Below are 20,274 nucleotides of genomic sequence, written 5' to 3'. Positions count from 1 at the left end.
GGTTCATGGCTTGTCAGGTGGTGAATGGGCTGGATTCAATCTCCATTGATTCTTCTAGCTGGGCCCTTTCATGCAGAAAAGAACTGGTGCATAGCAGCACCAGTGGAGAGCCATTTGAGTAAATGTAAAACAAGCAGAGGACGAAGAGGAAGGCTTATGTTATGAAAGCTAAGGGCAAGTCATACTTCCATGGAAAAGCAAGTCTACTCAAATTCTTTTCCAAGCCAAATAAAGTAGAATGATCATCAGGGTTTCTAATAAGGTGTTGGAAATATGTACTTCAGAAGGAAATCAGAGTAAAATTGAAAGAGTAAAGATGGGTGGATGGGGTATATAGAGCAGGGGCTGGTGAACTTTTTGTTAAAGGGCCAGAGAATAAATATTTTAGGCTTTGTGGACCATACAGTGTCTGTTGAAACTATTAACCTCTGCTTGAAAGCAGCCATAGAAAATATGTAAATGAATGGGTGTGGCTGTGTTCCAATAAAACTTTATTTACAAAAATGAGGTTGGGGTACAGGGGAGCATAGTTTGCAGTATAGATTACTGAGAAAAAAGGATTCTCTGAGGCATTTTGTTGCTGTGACTCTAATGCTGATGCAGAAAGAACTCCAAATCTGAGTAACAAGTATTGGTAAATTATTCAACAGATACACTCCTTACAAGATGAAAAATAACATTTGGTAACCCGTGTTCGTTTATAGATCTACAAACACCAGGAATGGAAGTTTATTTGTCAGGGACATATTTCTCTGTTATATCCCCTATAATATATACTCTGGAAGAGAAAAAAAAAAGGGTGAATAGCCTATATTTCACATAAAATGTTACTCTTTAATCTTATCTTGCAGTGTCAAATTTAAACAATATATATGGATGTGTGTTATGATTCCTGGAGTCAAGGTGAATTGTATTCCTGTTCCTTCCGAGCAACTAGCTGTAATCAGGGCTGATGTTTCTTGGAGCTGACCTCACTAATGGAACTCAGATGATTTACTCAGATAAGAAATGCTTTGGAGAAAACTCACTGTAAGCAAAATACTTGAAGAGATATGAGAAAGGGCAATAATTAGGCCATAAAAACATACTTTATCTTTTCAGTGGAAAAAAAAACCCTCCAGGACCCCAGCAATTTACTCATTTCCTAAGTATCTGAATGCATTATTCCATAGCATAAGTAAAAAGATATTTTGCTCTTTGAGAACAAATTGCCCTGAGTTATCAAACTCTCAAAGTTGGAAAAGAATCAGTCTTAGAAAAGATCCACGTTATTGTGTGTGTGTTTTAGTGTGTTCTCAAGATGAACATAGTTTGTTTGGCAAAGTCTTTACAAAGAATTATGTGAAATAGGTGGGCGCTGATAGTTTCTTGGGCAACTGGACATCTGAGCCTTAGTGTTTCATGCAGGGAGCAGAATTCCTTTGACCACATCAGCCCTCCCACATTGTCTATTGCGGTCTGTAACCTCTTCTTACACCAAAGAGGAGACGTTTATGAAGGAGTTCATACAGCTGTTCTGATTTCTTAAGGCAACTAAGGCCAGCTGGAATATTCACTGTAATATACTTTATTTTGTAAGATTTTTGCATTCTACTGAAAATTGGCAGTTAACAGGCCTCAGAGGCAGGGTTTAGATTTTGATTGTCATTTACCACCGCCAGAAAGAAATTAAATTCTAGTGGGACCAGACCTTAATGAAAACAAATTGATCTCTTCCATAGCACATTGATGAAAAGAAAGCTCAAAGATTTAGGAACTTTCTGAGTTCTCTTGACTCTTTACTGTTAATTAGTCCCATGACTGTTATTTAACAATGTATAAAGTATTTGGGTACTTGTTTTAACTTGTTTTTAATTATCTCTCTAATTTCCCATGGCACCTTTTAGTTCTACACTTGCTGCTAACAAATATACAAACTGTGGACGATGGTGAATTTTTTATTTATAAAACAAAATTTTGTTTTTCTTAGGTTTGGAGTTCATTTCTGTGCGGTTAAAGATAGAAAGTAATTAGTACCTTTCTTCTAATACCATTTTGAAATTTTATGAAAAAAATACGTGCTAGAAAATTGGTTTGGTAATGCAGTAGGTGAAATTCTGAATCCTACTCTCTTCGTGGAGCTCGATAGATTTTCCCATACTGGTTTTGGGCGTGGAAATGGTGTATTTCTACGAGGTTGGAGTTTAACAGTCACATCCATAATTTCCCTGTCTATGTGTTTTCTGGAACCAGCAACTTAGAAGACAGTGTACCATTGAGAGAGCTAGTAGAGATGGAGCTTATAAATATTCAGTAACTTGGCTCTGCTTATCTTCTTATTAGCTCTAATTTTGGCTTATTTTTATTTGAATATGATGAGAGAAAAGGGTGAATGCAATGTGTCAGTGAGAAAGAATTGTAATCTGATTGCTTACTTGAAAGACTTTAGTCTCAGTAGCATAGAGCTTTGTTAGTGAAATAGTACAGTAGAGCATTAATTCAAGTCTGTGAGATGAATCTATTCCTTATTGAAGAATTACTCTAATGGCTGCTAACCCTAAAGCTTAGTTGTTCCAAGTAAATCACTGATTAACACCAGATCTTCAGACTTAGGCCCATCTAGCATAAGATACTATAAACACAAGTTATTGTTATTTACTTCATTGTAGAAATATTCAATGCATCATGAATTCATATTGGTTAAGAATTGGGAAGTCTTTCTTTTAAGATTTCTTCAGCCTATATGTTACTACTGAATGTTTTCTTATTTTTTCCTTTTTTTTTGGTTCAGCAAAGGTGAATTCCTTTAGGCCTTGTGACTAACTTTTCTAGATCCAGAGATTATCTAATGAGTTCCTTAGAAAACTTTGGAACAAAATTAGTTGAAGACTTACTGAGTGACTAATGTAATCATATCTCTAGGGAAATAAACTGGCTCTTAATTTACTGGTTGTTTGCAAAAAGTTCTGGCAATGAACAGAAACTAGGATAAAGGGCTATTATTAAGAAAAAAATCCATCAGGCACCTTGGAAGATATAGGCCAGCTTTAAATGTTTCTTTTTTTTTTTTTCCTCAAAAGACATGACATTGAATCCTTGGCCATCTATTGATAAAGTTCACCATTCGTATGCATGGAAATCTGATTTATAAAGTTTAAGAAGTAGTCTGGACCTTTGTCCTGTAAAAGCTTTTAATGGATTCTTCACGGAAGAGTAACTGAGAAATCTCAGGAATGTTTATTTATACTATGAGTTGTGGAAACATATATAACCATAAAGGATATTATTGGAGGAAAAGAAAATGTAACATCAGCAGATTCATCTGTTTCAAATTTTGATGCAGCAGGATAAATTTAATCTTTGCTCCAGAAGCATTTTAAATAGTCATAGGATATTTTTTCCATCAGACATTTTTATATTTGTGCTGAGATAATGCTTCAAATGTTTCAACACAACGGAGAAATGCTATGGAAAAAATGAACTGCATATTACTCTATTTCTAAACTCTAAATGATTGTAACTAATAGTCGTGATCAGAATTCTGTTTTCTTAAAATTATCCCTTGCACTCATGTTGATTATTTGATACAATACTTCCCAATATCATGAATATATGTGCTCTGTGTGTGTGTGTGTGCATGCATGTGTGACTTGAATGTGTGAATCAGATCTTTCGCACCTTATGAATTTTTGTTTGTTTGTTTGTTTTTGAGATAGGCTCTCTGTCACTCAGAGCTGGAGTGCAGTGGCACAATCATAGCTCACTGAAGCCTCAGACTCTTGGCCTCAAGTGATACTCCTGCTTTGACCTCCCAACACACAGGATTACAGGCATGAGCCACCACACCTGGCCTGTGAGTTTAATTTGGAACACAATTCCCATATCTATCTTCAAGGCCTAGAATAATGGACATTGTGAATGTACCCATGATTTACCTCAAGTGCTGGGACAGATTTGAAGTAAGTGAAGTTTATCTTCATTGAACCTTGTCTCTCTTTCCAGGTCTTTCTGTCGGAAGAAGTTTTGTCACATGGAAGCTCTGCCTCTGGCTTGGAAAGGTACGTTGGGCCACACAGAAGAGGACTGTCGTGGGACATTTGTATTTTGGAGAGTGGTTTCTGAATCAACTTTTATCTTTTTGTACTTCTCTCTGCTATTCTGAATTTCTCAATCTCTCTCTCTTTCTCTCCCTCCCTCTTATTGTGTGTATTTATTTTTTATAGCATGCGACTTTTAATGCAAATACATACATAGAAAGAATATAAAATTCTCCCTTCATTCCTCCCCACCCTCCAATTCCCATTCCCCTCCCAGCACCACTGTTTACATTTTAGTGTTTATCTTTTTAGTCCTTAACACATACATTAAAGAAAGTACTTTGACTTCCAATTTCACTATTTTTTTCATTTCATAAATATTATACTGTCTTATCTTCCCCCAAATCACCATTTTTAAGATAAACATATTAATTTAATAACGGGAGGAGATACAGACCTTGGTATACAGAAGCATATTTTGAGTTTCAAATGTCTTCACTTGCTAGACTACTCATGTAAAGCTCTTGCTACATTTCATATTCTAGGGAACATATGAAACACTACAGTGGATTGAATGGTATCCCCCCAGAAGGTATATCTGTGTTCTAATTTCTAGAATCTGTCAGTGACATCTTTTTTTTGGAAAAAGAATCTTTGTAGATGTAACTGAATTAAAGGTCTTGAGATGAGGAAATCACTCTGGATTACTTGGGTGGACAGTAAATCCAATGACAAGTATCCCTGTAAGCTAGTCACTCAGAGAAGAATGCAAGGTGAAGACAGAGGCAGAAAATGGAGTGGTGTGGCCACAAGCCAAAAAAGTCAGAGAATACTGGTGGCCACTAGAGGATGGAAGAGGCAAGGACTTCTCCCCTGGAGCCTCCAGAGGGAGTGCGGCTTAGCTGACATTTTGATTTTGAACTTGTGGCCTCCAGAACTGTGAGAGAATAAATTGATTGCTTTAAGCTACCTAGTTCATGGTATTTTGTAACAGCAGCTACAGGAAACTAGTACAAATACCAAAAAAGCCAAAATACTGTATTTCCACTACTTAGAAATAGAATAAAGTAGAACAAAATTTGATTTAAAAAATTAATTCATAAAATTCACTCTTAAATAAGCAATACATAACTTTTCTTGTTATAAAATAATGTCCCAAGAATTGTAATTCTACCAAGCTTCTATTTAAATGTCATATAATTCCTTGACTAAAGCACTAAAATGAAAAGATGTGTTTCTGGATTACTAAGAGGGATTTATTAAATAGTAACAAGAAAATGCTGAATTAACCTTATCTAACCCTTAAAGATAAACATTTGGAACTGAATTCTAATAAAACTCATAAAATGGGAGCATTTTATTATTAATAATAAGATTTATATTTATACAATGTACATTTATAAAACACCACCTTAAGAATGATAATTCTGTCAAGTTTCCATTTGAGTCATTGCGTATTTACTTAACTAACAGCAGTAAAACAAAAAGAACAAAATCAAAATTACTTTAGAAGAGATATAAAAGAACATCTTCCTGTGGTCCTGGATTTCAGAAGGCTGGATCAGTTTTGGATATGACTCATTACTCTTTTCAGTGTTGGGACAGAAGATGGGGGATGAAAATTACTTGGTGGAGAGGATTCTTGGGAAGATCCATACTGGCTTCCCAAGGGAGGAAAGGGACATGAGGTCTTCTTCTTAGCAGTTATTCCCTGGCATCTTCTGCAGCATCTGACCTCTGAATGTAGAATGAAATGGAGGTCCCGAGTCTGGGCCAGCTGTGTTTTGTTCAGGTGGGAGCATTGAATCAAGCATGTGTAAATGACCAAGATTATCTGTGATGCCATTTTTATTGGATTCCATTTCAGAAGATGAACAACCTTTGTGATATCAAAGGAAAGCATAATAAAACTTACAAGTTCTGCTGGTCCTGAGACTGGCAGTACATGCAGCACCAGGGCAAGCTCTGTATTGCTCTTTTAGAGGAATTGCTGGATCAAGATACAATTGGCTGGATGGAGGAATTCTTTTCCTGTGATTCTGCTCCTATGAGGGTGGTGTCCTTGGATCACTGAGTCATCCCTGTTGTATTAGTTTGCTAGGACTGCCATAACAAAGTACCACAAACTAGGTGGCTTCAACAACAGCTATTTATTTTCTCACAGTTTTGTAGGCTGCAAGTCCAAGGTCAGGGTGACAGAGGGTTTGCTTTCCCCTGAGACCTCTCTCCTCGGCTTGCAGATAGCCACTGCCTTCCTGTGTCCTCACGTAAAGTCTTTCTTTTGCATGCATGCATCTTGATGTCTCTCTGTTGCAATTTCCTCTTCTTGTAAAGAAGAGATTGGATTAGGGCTTACTCTGATGGCCTCCTTTTAACTTAATCCCCTCATTAAGTTAAAGACCCTGTCTCCAAATTTAGCCACATTCTGAAGTACTGGGGATTAGGGCTTCAACATGTGGATTTTAGGGAAACACAAGTTAGGCCATAACACCACCCTAATGCTCCATTTAATACTCCCCCTTCTTTAGCGGGCTGGTAATCCAGAGAATTCCCTAGATTTAGATTCATAGAGAGATGATTATTCATTTCTGTTCAGCACTGAGGCTCAAGTTCTTCTTGCTCTCAGAGATGGCAAGTGTAGTAGATGCTGTAGTGCCCGCCCAGATTCCTTAGGCCCTTTCACTTCTGTGTTTTCTGACTGATTTCAAATACTGGTGTTGGATGAGGGCTCTCCACACTGAAGACTACTTTTTTCCTTGTGAGCATGGCAGGTTGACCATGCTGGGGATTAATGACTCTTGGGAGTGTCTTTCATCCAATGACTGAGAGAATTGGTGTCTAACTATCCCAGTTTCTTTGGCTTTCAGATAAGATGATTCCGAGTCATGTACTTTGTATCATTTCCCAGATATTCTCCAAGGGATTAAGCTCTAGTTATCCAACATGCTATTTTGTTTGATAATGTACCCTTCATTGACTATCTTCCCTTTTCTGTCTCACATTCTCCCTCCTCTACCTTGTTTACTGTACCTCCCAAATAAATATTTTTCATTTGAATTATTTTCTCTGGGTCTGCTTGTTTTAGGAAGGAGGACAATCTAAACTAAGGCAATTGATATTAGAAGTTGTTCTAGGAAGCAGATCTTCAAGATGGATTCTAGAATAGAAGCACTTGACATTCAGATTGAAACAAAGACCCATTGTTAGCACTAAGAGGGGTGGTGATAGGCTTTGATGTATTGTAGCATTATAATCATTAAGACTCTTATTGTGGTGAATTAGGTTGGGCTGAGGTGAAAGGGTGTGTGCACTGTCTCATGCAATATCTGAAGAATCTGAGAGATGGGGTGATATGGTTAGGCTTTGTGTCCCCACCCAAATCTCATTTCGAATTGTAGTTCCCATAATTCCCACATGTCATAGGGAAGGACCCGTTATGAGGTAATTGAATCAGGGAGCGGTTTCTCGCTGTGCTCTCCTTGTGATAGTGAGTGAGTTCTCATGAGATCTGATGGTTTTTTTTTTTTTTTTTTTTTTGAGACGGAGTCTCGCTCTGTCGCCCAGGCCGGAGTGCAGTGGCCGGACCTCAGCTCACTGCAAGCTCCGCCTCCTGGGTTTACACCATTCTCCTGCCTCAGCCTCCCGAGTGGCTGGGACTACAGGCGCCTGCCACCTCGCCCGGCTAGTTTTTTGTATTTTTTTTAGTAGAGACGGGGTTTCACTGTGTTAGCCAGGATGGTCTCGATCTCCTGACCTCGTGATCCGCCCATCTCGGCCTCCCAAAGTGCTGGGATTACAGGCTTGAGCCACCGCGCCCGGCCGATCTGATGGTTTTATAAGGGACTTTTCTCCTCTTTGCTCTTCACTTCTGTCTTCTGTTGCCACCTGAAGAAGGACATATTTGCTTCCCCTTCCACCATGATTTTAAGTTTTCTGAGGCTTCCCCAGCCATGCGGAACTGTGAGCCAATTAAACCTCTTTCCTTTATAAATTACCCAGTCTCAGGTATTTCTTCATAGCAGTGTGAGAACAGACTAATACATGGGACATTGGTAATTACAAAGACTATAGATTTGGTCAGTTGCTATTAAATGACATTGATGTGTTGAAGAAAGCAAACCACTCAAACTAACCAGCCAAGAACCCAGGAAATTATGTAAAAGTCACAAAATCTTTTTGGCAATATTTAAGGAAGCTCCCATCTTCTAAAGCTGGAGAATGGATTGCACTGGAAATCAAGCCTGGCATTAGATTGTGAGAGTCGTAGAATGACCAAGAAGCCTAAGAAATAGTCCTGGCAAGTCTCTTTCTAAAATTATGGACCTGATAGGAAAATCATGGGACTCTGATATCTAGAATGAATTGATTTGAGAATCTTAAAATCTTTCCAGATCTCCATGAACTTTTGGACTTGCATAAATGGCCCACTGAATTTCCCTAAGATTCCCTTGAACTCTTGGGCCTGGAGAAGTTGCCAATCCCTCTTACTAGAGGATAGCAGTCACTTTCATTCCCAACCCTTCCTTGTCGGGATATGATGCAGAAGACTCACCTAAGGCAGATACTTTCCAAGATAATATGCTTGCAAATATCCTTACCTCAAGATTTGCTCCAACCTCCCCTCTTAGTATGTAGGCTTAATGTGAGCATGGCCCCACTGGGGAAGCTGATGGGTGCACGTGTGATTAGGAAAGGGACACCCTCACGCAATACTCAGTACATGTTAGTTAACACATTACAACATCCTGGCCCAACTGGGGAAGTACTGTCTCTAATTTGGGAGGAAAGAGACTATTCAGCAGATGAGGTGCAGGACCTGGCTAAAATATATATCAGGAAAATGTGCCTAGAAAATGGTCTTGAGAATTATACACAAGGAGTCACAAAATAAAGCTGAATAAAGGAGAATTTATCGATATGAGTCTATCACATGGATTTAATATCCTCGCAAGGACACCAGGAGTCAGTTATAATCTTCTGCTTATATGATGGACATGCCAGAGCTGCCTTGACCAATTATTGAAGTAGGTGTCAAATGACTCAGAGAGTTCAGTACATTAGAATAGATTTATAGTTTTTGCTTTAATTTTCTGATATGCATTTTCTGATATGAATTTCAGTTACTAGGTTTAGTTAACTAATACCAGTGTCCCAAGAGCACTGTCTACATTTTAGTTATGAAGATATATTAACTGTGAGTAATTGCATAAAATACAAACTTTGCTATCTCTTCAGTGCATAAAGCACTGCATAAATGACAGATGCACATCCCGACCAGTGATCAATTGTGTCACTTTTCAAAATATCTTTAGGTAATTGGCCAATGCACATCTGTTATTCAGTTCACACACAGATGGCAAACATATAGTTGTGTCATCTCCTTGTCTCCCACTAATAAAGCCATCTGACATTTTACAAAAATGGATACTTGAAAGAGGGAACCGACTGCCAAAAATGAAAGTACAGCAAGGAAACTAAAAGCATAATGTGGGAAGTGAAATTCTAATCAAATGTAAATGGGCTTATAGAATAAATAGTTGACAGTGGAAATGTTGACACCTCTGCTATTTATGAGACTCTAGACGTGCAGTCAGAGAAACTTAGCAAAGGCAACCGTATCAGTCTAAATGAGAAAAGTGGTCATGGTGGAAAGGTTAAAGAGAAAAGGATGCCAGTGAGAAATTTCACATTTAAGAGAACTCTCAGAGATATTTCAACATATTAAAAGTAGAAAGGATAAAATGCTGGCAGCTGATTCAAACTTAGAAAGTAGTATGAAAATGTGCCAAGGCATACAAAAGATGCTCACTCTATATTGTATGCAATAGGAGAGGAAGAAGCCCAGCACTGTTCAAACTACTCTTGATAGGTTTTTTTCTTAACAAAGAAATAAAAAACTTCAATCATCAATGCTTTTACTAGATAGGCACTTAGTGAGAGTATTATTTTATCTGTTTAAGCAAAATGATCAAGAGCAGGTGATCTAAACGTCGATGTCAGCTGCCAACAACAACAAACAGACAAAGTCATGATCCTTTATTCACTTTCCAGATATGAGGCAGTTCTCAGACTCAGCATTGATTGAAGAGAAACATGGGCCGTCTTGAGGAATAATTTTGTAGGGCCTCAGCAAGCACACACACCAGTAATTTCCCCATTTTTTCCCCCCGGAGCCACTTACCAGAGTAATAATACAGTAGTGAAAGGGAAATGCCACGTTATTTCCAGAGCTGTTGGATAAGGGTTTGAACTGCCCTTGGTATGTTTTGAGAGAGGGAGTTTCTGGTGTTTGGTTCTGTTATAGATTGAATAGTGTCTCCTGCAAAAAGAAATGTTAGTGTCCTAACCCTAAATACCTAGCGTGTGACCTTATTTGGAGACAGGGTCTCTACAGAGGTAATCAAGTTAAAATGCAGTCTTTTGTGTGGGCCTTAATCCTGTATGACTTGTGTCCTTACAAAAAGGGGAAATTTGGACACAGAGACAGATACTTACAGAGGAAAAATGATGTAAAGAGACCCAGAAAGAAGATGCCATCTACAAGCCAAAAAGAGAGGCCTGGAACAAATCCCTCATAGTCCTGGGAAGGAATCAACCCTGTCAATGTCTTCATTTCAGACTTCTAAGTTCCAGAACCATGAGACAATGAGTTTCTAGTGTCATAGCCACCCAGTGTGTGGTACTTTGTTATGGCAGCCCTAGCAAACTGATACAAAGCCATAAATGGAGTCCTGGCCTAAGTCCATCTCACAGTGAGTTCAAAGGCTCCTGTGGTCATGTACTCATTCCCTGAGTCCCCTACTCATGATGAACATATTTAACAGAGTCAGAACCTTCAGACTGGTTAACTGATCTGGAGAGTCAGAGCTGCCACTGCAGGAAAGACTGCACAGAAGCCCTTGAAATACCCCTGCTGCCATTCCAACCAAGACAGAAAATCAGAAGCAAGACTGCATCTCCAGTGGAATGGCAGCAATAAGAGATACCCTCAAAGAAGTATTCAGGGCTGGTTGTCACCATCGTCATTACTCTTACCTCTAGAAAAAAGCCAGATGGATTGGAACAGAAGATGTAAACTTCTGAAAACTTAGTCAAGTTTCCAGCTGCTTTTTTGGATATACCTTTACCAGAACAGATCAACACAGTCTCTTGCACTTGGTGTACAGAAAATGATCTGCAGAAAGTGTTCTTTTCATTCTGTGCCAGAAAAATTTATCAGAAGCAATTTTCATTCATTTGGAAGAGACCAAAGTAGGCTGAGTTATATTAACTCTCTTACTCTTCATTACAGTGTAGTAAAAAGGTAACTTGAATATCTAAACATTCCGCAGAAAATTCATACTGGTATTAAATGGACCAGGAGAAGGAAGTCATGAGTCCTCTGGATGCCTTGGTAAGACACATATACCAAAGGGTGAGAGAAAAATACTACAGAGATTCAGAGGCCTCCCACATTGGTAAAAGTTTTAGAAGTATTGTGCTCTTGGTCCCTACCAAGCTAGAGAAGCTATTGTACCTTTTGTTTTCTACCACTGAGGAAAATGCATAGTACTGGAAAGGCTGGTTGATTAGAGATCTGGAAGAAGTAAGATGAGAAGATCAATTACAAGAAATCTGTGGAAGAAGAATGTGGGTTGACTGTTAGGAATGGACACAAACTATGTGAGTGTTTGCATCCCACATCAGTACTTACAGAGATCATCCACATCAGAGAAGGAATAGAAGACAAGATGGGTAGGATGATTTTTTCCAGTGGAGTTTAGCAAGCTTTACTTTTTGGCCATCCCAGTGTTTGCACAATGGGCCCGTGAGTGGAGTAGCCTTGTGCCAGGAGTGCAGGTGATGCATGAGCCTGGCAGCGGAGGCTCCCTCTCACCAGGGCTGATCTAGGCACTGCTACTGCAGAATGGTCAAACGGTCAGTAGTAAAAACTGATGCTGAGTCCTTGATAGGATGCTGTCCTCTGAAGACACCAATCTGGAGGTGACAGTCATTTGTCCTTACTGGATTGATATATATTTTGGTTATAAATCTCCCTTCCCTGGTTGAGTGTTTTGGCTCAGGCCAAGGTGGGAGGATTGCTTGAGGCAAGGAGTTCTAGAACAGTCTGGGAAACATAGTAAGACCCTGTCTCTACAAACAAACAAACAAGAAACAAACAAACGGGGTATGGTGGTGAGCACCTGCAGTCCCACTTGGGAGGTTGAGGTGGGAGGACTTCTTGAGCTCAGGAGTTCAAGTTTGCAGTGAGCTATGATGGAGCCATGGCACTCTAGCCTGGGTAACACAACAAGACCCTGTCTTTAATAAGAAACAAGAAAGTCTACTTTCCTAGCCATAGTACCTTTTTCTGTGCCATTATCTGAGGGATCAACGAGTGCCTGATTTGTGGTTGTATCTCACATAGCTTCACCTTGGATCAAGGGACCACATTTGTACCAACGAGTAAGCACATGCCCGTGAAATCCACTTGTCTTACTATATCACCCAGAAGTTGCTGGCTTGAATGTTTAAAAGGCCACTGAGAGGTCAAGCAAAGGCATCAGCCTGGAGTTGTTGGATGCTATGTTCAAAGATGCGGCATATACCTTGACTCAACATATACTGCTATGTCTTCCTTAGGTGGAACAAATGCATGTAGGATCCAAGTCATGGTAGTGTAAGTTGCCTTTACATCATTACTCTGTAACCCATTTTGAGGGAAGGTGTGCTTTCTATTCCCACAACTTTGAGCTTTGGTCTCAAGGTCTAGGTTCCCAAGGGACAAAGTAATTGTTTCTGTAAATGTAAGATTATAGCAGTTGCCTGGTCATTTTGGACTTCTTACACTAATAGACTAGAAGGTAAAGAAGGATTAGTATATTGAAAATAATAATTGACTTTAATGATCATAAAGGGAAAGATTGCTGCTACATAATAATGACAGGAAAGAGTATGTTTGAAACTCAGGAGATTCACCGAGTACCTCTTAATAACTTCAAGTCCAATGATTACCATAAGTGGAAACTGCTGGAACAACATCCTGACAAAGTTAAGGTAACTGGAGGGGCAGATCTCTTAGGCATGAAGGTCTGAGGTATCTTGTTGAACGACAGACCTGCATGAGCAGTAGTGTTATCCAAGAGGGAGAAGAATCTACAATGTGTGTTAGAAGTGGGAGAGGGTGAATATCAGCTGTGCCCTTGGGATCAGCTGCAACAGCTAATAGAAACTGTAGCTTGTACCAGTATAAATCTTGTTGTAAGTTTTTCTTTTCTTCAATAAAAATTGTGTCTGGCTACTACTTTGAAGAAACAGTAACAAGATGTTGTGAAATTAACATGGGGACAGGGAGCATCTGATTGGCACAAGGGATAGACAGTAGCAGATACAGTCAGTTCCCCATCCACATCTCTGGAGAATTCACCTCATTTCCAATGGCAGCTATCTGCATTTGTGACTAAGGCTCTTTTTTTCCTGCAGTGGTGGAGAGCTGCCTGTACTTATGACAATCTAGAAGCGCCAGTGAATCAACAGTCCCTACAGGACAGCCCCCAGACAGCAACCCTCCTATGCAGGTGTATGAAAACCTGGGCTTCCTTGCTGCTAGGCATGGACAATTCTGAGGTGTATGTTTTGCATGCATTTCTCAGAACTTGCTTGTGGGATTAAACTTTAATTGCTCACTGTGGAATACTATGCAGCTAGAAAAAAGAACAAGGTAATGTCTTTTGCAGGAACATGGATGGAGATGGAGGTAGTTATCCTTAGCAAACTAATGCAGGGACAGAAAACTAAATACTGTATGTTCTCACTTAGAAGTGGGAGCTTGATAATGAGAACACATGGATACATGGAGGGGATCAACACACACTGGGGCCTACTGGAGGGTGGAAGAGGGAGAAGATCAGCAAAAATAACTAATGGGTATTAGGTGTAATACCTGGGTTGATGAAATAATCTGTATAACAAACCTCCATGACACAAGTTTACTTCCTATATAACAAACCTGCACAAGTACGCTTGAACTTAAAATACAAATGTAAAAAACTGCTTTAATTTCTCACTGTGATAACCAGTTTAATGGCACAGCCCTTATAGGCTACCTTCCCTTTCTTGTCTTACTGTCCCATTTTCTTACTAGTGTTACCTGCACTTCCCAACTAAACTATGCACATGAATCCTTGTCTAAGGGCCTATTTCTGGGGGAATGCTCAATAAGACAGATCCTAAAATTTTTACGTATTTACTTATTTCTTTATCATTCAATGTACATCGTTCCAAATAGTAACGCCAGTATTAATGCTAGCAGTAAACCTAATGTGAATGGTTTAAGATTTCTTTAATCTATTTTTATTCTTAAACCATATCACATTTATGATGTGTAACCAGAATATTATATTTAAAAAGTTACATGTAGTTTGAATTAAAGCTTATTGTCCTAGTATTTCTAACTGCTGGAGATGACGATGAGAGGGGGATTGTCTGTGTCCGTTTAGGCTACCATTTTGCCTGGAAGTTCAATGACATGATTTTTTGATTATCTGCAATGTTGTTTTCTAGTTGAGAGGATTACCAGAGGTCAAATAAGGATAGAGAGGGTGGGGAGGCAGTAAAACGTGGATCACAGCACACTGAGTTGGGACTTATCAGCATTGCTGTGAGTCACATCAGTCTTTTTAATGTCAAAAATTTAGAGTTAAGGAAATAGCATACTTGGTTAGCAGAAAACCCAAATCAAAGCCTCTCTACTTTCTTTTTTTTTTTCCCAGTAAATGGCTAACCACATTCAAGGATGAATGATAATATAAAAAAGAGCCAGCACAAAGACTTTAATAAAAATGGAAAGGAACAAAAACAAAAAGGAGATTCATAAAAGGAATTATCTAGGGAAATAGAATAATTCACTTAGAAATAAGAATTCATTTCAGCTCATAAAAGTCAATAGGTTCTTTCTATACCAGTAAAAATGAAAGAAAATACAACATAATATAAAAAGTCATTTGCAAAAGGAAAACAACTCTATCTTATCTAGGAATTAACAATGAACAAAAGAAAAATCTTCAAACTCAATTGAAGGACATAAAAAATCTGAATAAATGAAGATACATGATATATATGTGTCACACACACACACACACACAGAGCCCATAAATTCAGTGTTTCTCCAACAAATTGCCATGGGCCCTTCTGAAAGTGCAAGTCTAGGCAGCCATTTGTATTGTGTGACTCTTAGTGAATAAGACACCCCCTTTCCTAAAGCCACTAATAGAATAATTCTGAAAAACAAAGAGAATGTAAATCTTATCCAATCAACCTCTAATAGTATACTGCTCGTAATTAAGAATGAATCTTCACAGGGACAAAGCTATAATGACCTCGTGTGGTGCTGATTCCATACTCCTCTTGCCAGGAATGTCACCTCTAGTACTAAATGGGGTATGGCTGTATTCAAACTAGGCAATGTTGAGGGCACAAGACAGCAGTGGGAACTAAAGCTGAAAGGTTGCATATGAAGAGGCTAGGAAGTAGAGCCAGGAACATACAGAGAACAGAGACAGAGAGTCTACACAATGAGCTATCATGTCAAAATCAAAGTGGTGATGAAAAAGCCTAAACTATGCAGTAGCAAAAGGAATACAACATGAGGGAATGGATAAACCAGAAGCATAGCAGGAGAGAACTCAGCAAACTGAAAGTCAGAGGAGAGAGACAAACGTGCAACATGGAGAGAATAATTGGTTCCTAGGGATTCATCAGTTTCTAACTGCTTACTAGTTAACAGTTTTATTTCTAGACCTTATGTATATCTTCATAATAAGCTCAGTATTAAGGTGGTCGGAGTGACTCTTAGTCTTTTCTTTTTAAGACATAATTTCCCCTAGTTTCTTGGTATTCTGGCACATTATTATTATTGATCAATAAAAGGTATTTAAACGTAATGTATCATTCTTTTGCACTCTTTTATCTACATTTTCTTCATCATTTTTTTTTGCTTTGCACGTACCATTTGTTCTCTCCTCTTGTCTTTCCTTTCATTCTCTTCCTTTCTCTCAGTTCTTCAATTCGATTTCATCCCCTAAATGCATCCACTCTGAGACATTTTTTACATGTACTTAAGCTTCTTGTAAAATATGTGGTGTTATACACGTGTTTTTATTTTTCTTAAATAGCATGGGGCTATGAATCTCATTCTATCTGTTTTTTTCCCCAATCAACATTGTTTTAAAGATCTATTCACATTGCTGTATATATGTTTATTTTGTTGCTTCTAATTTCTGAGGATTATTTCATAGCCTGCATTTATCATACTTATCCACCCACAAAATGGGTAAACAATGGTTTGATAAACACTCTGTATTGTGCTGCTGTACTGACTTTTTCTTATTTCTCTAGATATGCATATCACAAAATAAGATCGATGGGTCTAGGGCCTATCTCTATACAATTTTATTGAGTAATTTTACAACATTCTGGCAGATTGTTCTTAAGAATGGCTCTGGAATACGAGTTTTAATTTTCTTTTGTTTTCAGTTGGTACCATCAATATTTTTTAACTTTAGACATTCTGACAGAATAAAGTGGTGTCTCATAACTGAGTCACATGTGGCTGATTACTAAGTTAGGGCATTAATTCATTAACTTTAGGTATTTAACATTAAGTTCATATTCTGTAACTGTAACAATACTAATTCTGTATTATCATTAACTTCATATTCTGTAAATTGCTAATTCATATCCTTATTTTCTATTGGGCTTTGTCTTTTTTTTTTGATTTGTAAAAATTTTTGTATGCTTTAAATATTAATCCCTTGTGGGTTTTAAAAATTGCATTTTTTTCTTAGTTTGTCATGACCTTTCAGCTTTGTTTAAGCTGATCACCATTGAACTGAAATCTTTAATTTTGATATAGTCAGTTCTGTGAAGTTTTAAAAATATTTCAATTTTATATTATCACTTAAATTTTTTTTAGGGACAGGGTCTCAATCTCCCACCCAGGCTGGAGTGCAGCCTTTCATATTTTTATAATAAGCTCCATTTTTCTTAAGGTGGTCTGAGTGACTCTTAACACTTTTCTTTTTAAAGAATTGATTTTCCACAGTATCTCTATCAATGGTGCTGTGTGGTGCCATCACGGCTCACTGCAGTCTTGAACTCCTGGGCAGAAGCGATCCTCCTGCCTCAGCTTCCTGAGTAGCTGGGATTATAGGCAATTTTGTTTTTAATTGTCGTTACAATCACATTACATAAAATTTACCATCTTAAACATTTTTAGGCATACAGTTCACTAGTTGTAAGTATATTCACATTGTTGTGCAACAGAGTTCTACAACTTTTTAATTTTGTAAAACTGAAACTGTGCCCATTAAACACCAATTTCCCCTCTCTAAGCCCTTGGCAGCCACCTTTCTACTTTCTGTTTCTATGATACTGACTATTTAATTTATTTATTAAATTTTTAATAATTTCAGCTTTTACTTTAGATATAAGTGGTACATGTGCAGGTTTGTTATGTGGGTATATTGCATGATGCTGAAGTTGAGGGTATGGTTGATCCTGCCACTCAGGTACAGAGCACAGTACCAATAGTTAATTTTTCAACCCTGGAACCCCTCCTTCCCCCCTCTAGTAGTGTCCAATGTCTAATGTTGTCATCTTTATGTCCATGAGTACCCGGTGTTTAGATCCCGCTTATAAGTGAGAACATGCAGTGCTTGGATTTCTGTTCCTGCGTTAAAGGCCTCCAGTTGCATTCATGTTTCTGCAGAGGACATGATTTCATTCTTTTTTATGGCTGCATGGTATTCCATACATATCACATCTTCTTTATCCAATCCACTGTTGGGCAACTAGGTTTATTCCATGTCTTTGCTATTATGAATAGTGTTGCAAATGAACATTTGAGTGCACGTGCCTTTTGGGAAGAATGGTTTATTTTCTTTTGGATATATATACCCAGTAATGGGGTTGCTGAGTCAAATGGTAGTTCTAAGTTTCTTGAGAACTCTTTAGACTGCTTTCCACAGTGACTGAACTAACTTACATTCCCATCAACAGTGTATAAACATTCCTTTTTCTCTACAGCCTCATCAGCATCTGCTATTTTTTGACTTTTTCATAATAAATTAAAAATGTCTTTTTTAATTTATTAAAAATGACTGGGGCAGGATAGTATCTTATTGTGGTTTTGATTTGCATTTCTCTGATGATTAGTGATGTGGAACATTTTTTCATGTTTTTTGGCCACTTGTATGTCCTCTTTTGAGATGAGTCTGTTAATGTCTTTTGCCCACTTAATAGAGTTATTTGTTTTTTGCTTGTTAAGTTACTTATAAATTCTGGGTGTTAGGCCTTTGTTGGATGCATAGTTTGTGAATATTTTCTCCTATTCTGTAGGTTGTCTGTTTACTCTGTTGATAGTTTCTTTTTCTGTGCGGAAGTTCTTCAGTTTTCTTAGTTCCCACTTGCCAATTTTTGTTTTTGTTGCAATTGCTTTTGAGGGCTTAGTCATAAATTCCTTCCCAAAGCTGATGTCTGGAATGGTGTTTCCTAGGATTTCTTCTAGGATTCCTATAGTTATTTATATTTAAATCGTTAATCCATCTTGAATTAATGTTTGCATATGGTGAAAGGTAGGTGTATTAGTTACTGTTCTCTAGAGGGACAGAACTAATAGGATATATATACATATGAAAGTGAGCTTATTAAGGAGAATTGACGCATAGCATCACAAGATGAAGTCTCACAACAGGCCTTCTGTAAGCTGAAGAGAAAGGCAGCCAGTAGTGGCTTAGTCCAAGTCCCAAAACCTCAGAAGTAGGGAAGCCAGTAGTCAGCCTGCAGTCTGTTGCTGAAGACCCAAGGGCCCCTTGCAAACCACTGGTGTAAGTCCAAGAGTTCAAAAGCCAAAGAATTTGGAGTTTGATGTTCAAGGGCGGGAAGCATCCAGCACTGGAGAAAGATGAAGTTGGGAAGGCTCAGCAAGTCAGCTTCTTCCACATTTTTCTACCTTCTTCTGCCTGCTTTTTCTAGTCACACTGACAGCCGATTGGATGGTGCCCACCTACACTGTGGGTGGGTCTTCCTGAGGGTGGGCCTTCCTCTCCCAGTTCACTGACTCAAATATTAATCTCTTCTAGCAACAACCAGAAACACCTAGATATACCCAGAAACAATACTTCGCATCCTTCAATCCAATCAAGTTGACACTTAATATTAACCATCACAATAGGGGTTTTATTCTTCTGCATATTGCTAGCTAGCTTTCCCAGCATCGTTTATTGAATAGGGAGTCTGTTGCCCATTGCTTATTTTTGTTAACTTTGTTGAAGATCAAATAGTTGCAAATGTGCAACTTTATTTCTGGGCTCTCTATTCGGTTCCATTGGTATGTGTGTGTGTGTGTGTGTGTGTGTGTGTGTTTTTAAATTAGTATCATGCTGTTTTGACTACTGTAGCTCTGTAGTATAGTTTGAAGTCAGGTAACATGATGTCTCTGACTCTGTTCTTTTTGCTTAGGATTGCTTTGTCTATTTGGGCTCTTTTTTGGTTCCATGTGAATTTTAGAATAGTATTTTTTTTTTTCTAGTTCTGTGAAAAAGGACATTGGTAGTTTGCTAGGAATAGCATCAAATCTATAGATTGCTTAGCGCAGTATGGCCATTTTAATGATATTGATTGTTGCAATCCATAAACATGAAATATTTTACCATTTATTTGTGTCACCTATGACATCTTTCAGCAGTGTTTCACACTTGTAGAGATCTTTTATCTCCTTGATTATATGTATTCCTAGGTATTTTTTTGTGGCTATTGTAAATCAGATTGCATTTTTAATTTGCTTCTCAGCTTGAATGTTGTTGGTGTATAGAACTGATACTGATTTTTGTACATTGATTGTGTATCCTGAAATTATTGAAAACATTTTTGAGTTCCAGGAGCCTTTTGGCGAAGTCTTTAGGGTTTTTTAGGTATAGAATTATATTGTCAGCAAAGAGAGAGAGTTTGATTTCTTCTTTTCCTATCTGGATGCCTTTTATTTCTTTCTCTTGTCTGTTTGCCTGTTTGCAAGAGAAAGAAATAAAAGGCATCCAGATAGGAAAATAAGAAATATACTATGTTGGTAGTACAGAGTATGTCTACTGCTATGTTGGTTGACACAGTACTATGTCCAGTAGTACGCTGAATAGGAGCGGTGTGATTGGGCATCCTTGTCTTGTTACAGTTCTCAAGGGAAATGCTTTTAGTTTTTGCCCATTCAGTATGATGTTTGCTGCGG

General features: G+C 38.1%; 1 long non-coding RNA gene across 1 annotated transcript in view; it reads left to right on the top strand.

Annotated features, from left to right (window-relative positions):
- LOC117097182 overlaps positions 1–20,274 on the top strand; it is an 89,716-nt gene that overhangs the window by 28,728 nt on the left and 40,714 nt on the right. Inside the window, exon 2 of the long non-coding RNA XR_004442850.1 lies at positions 3,982–4,037. This is a non-coding gene — a long non-coding RNA (uncharacterized LOC117097182). The remainder of the gene's footprint in view (positions 1–3,981; positions 4,038–20,274) is intronic.

The sequence above is a fragment of the Trachypithecus francoisi genome, unplaced genomic scaffold (assembly GCF_009764315.1).
Source record: "Trachypithecus francoisi isolate TF-2019V2 unplaced genomic scaffold, Tfra_2.0 Contig01461, whole genome shotgun sequence".
In the NCBI taxonomy this organism is placed as follows: domain Eukaryota; kingdom Metazoa; phylum Chordata; class Mammalia; order Primates; family Cercopithecidae; genus Trachypithecus; species Trachypithecus francoisi.
The sequence above is the reverse complement of the archived record's forward strand: the minus strand, read 5'-3'. Positions and strand labels throughout refer to the sequence as shown.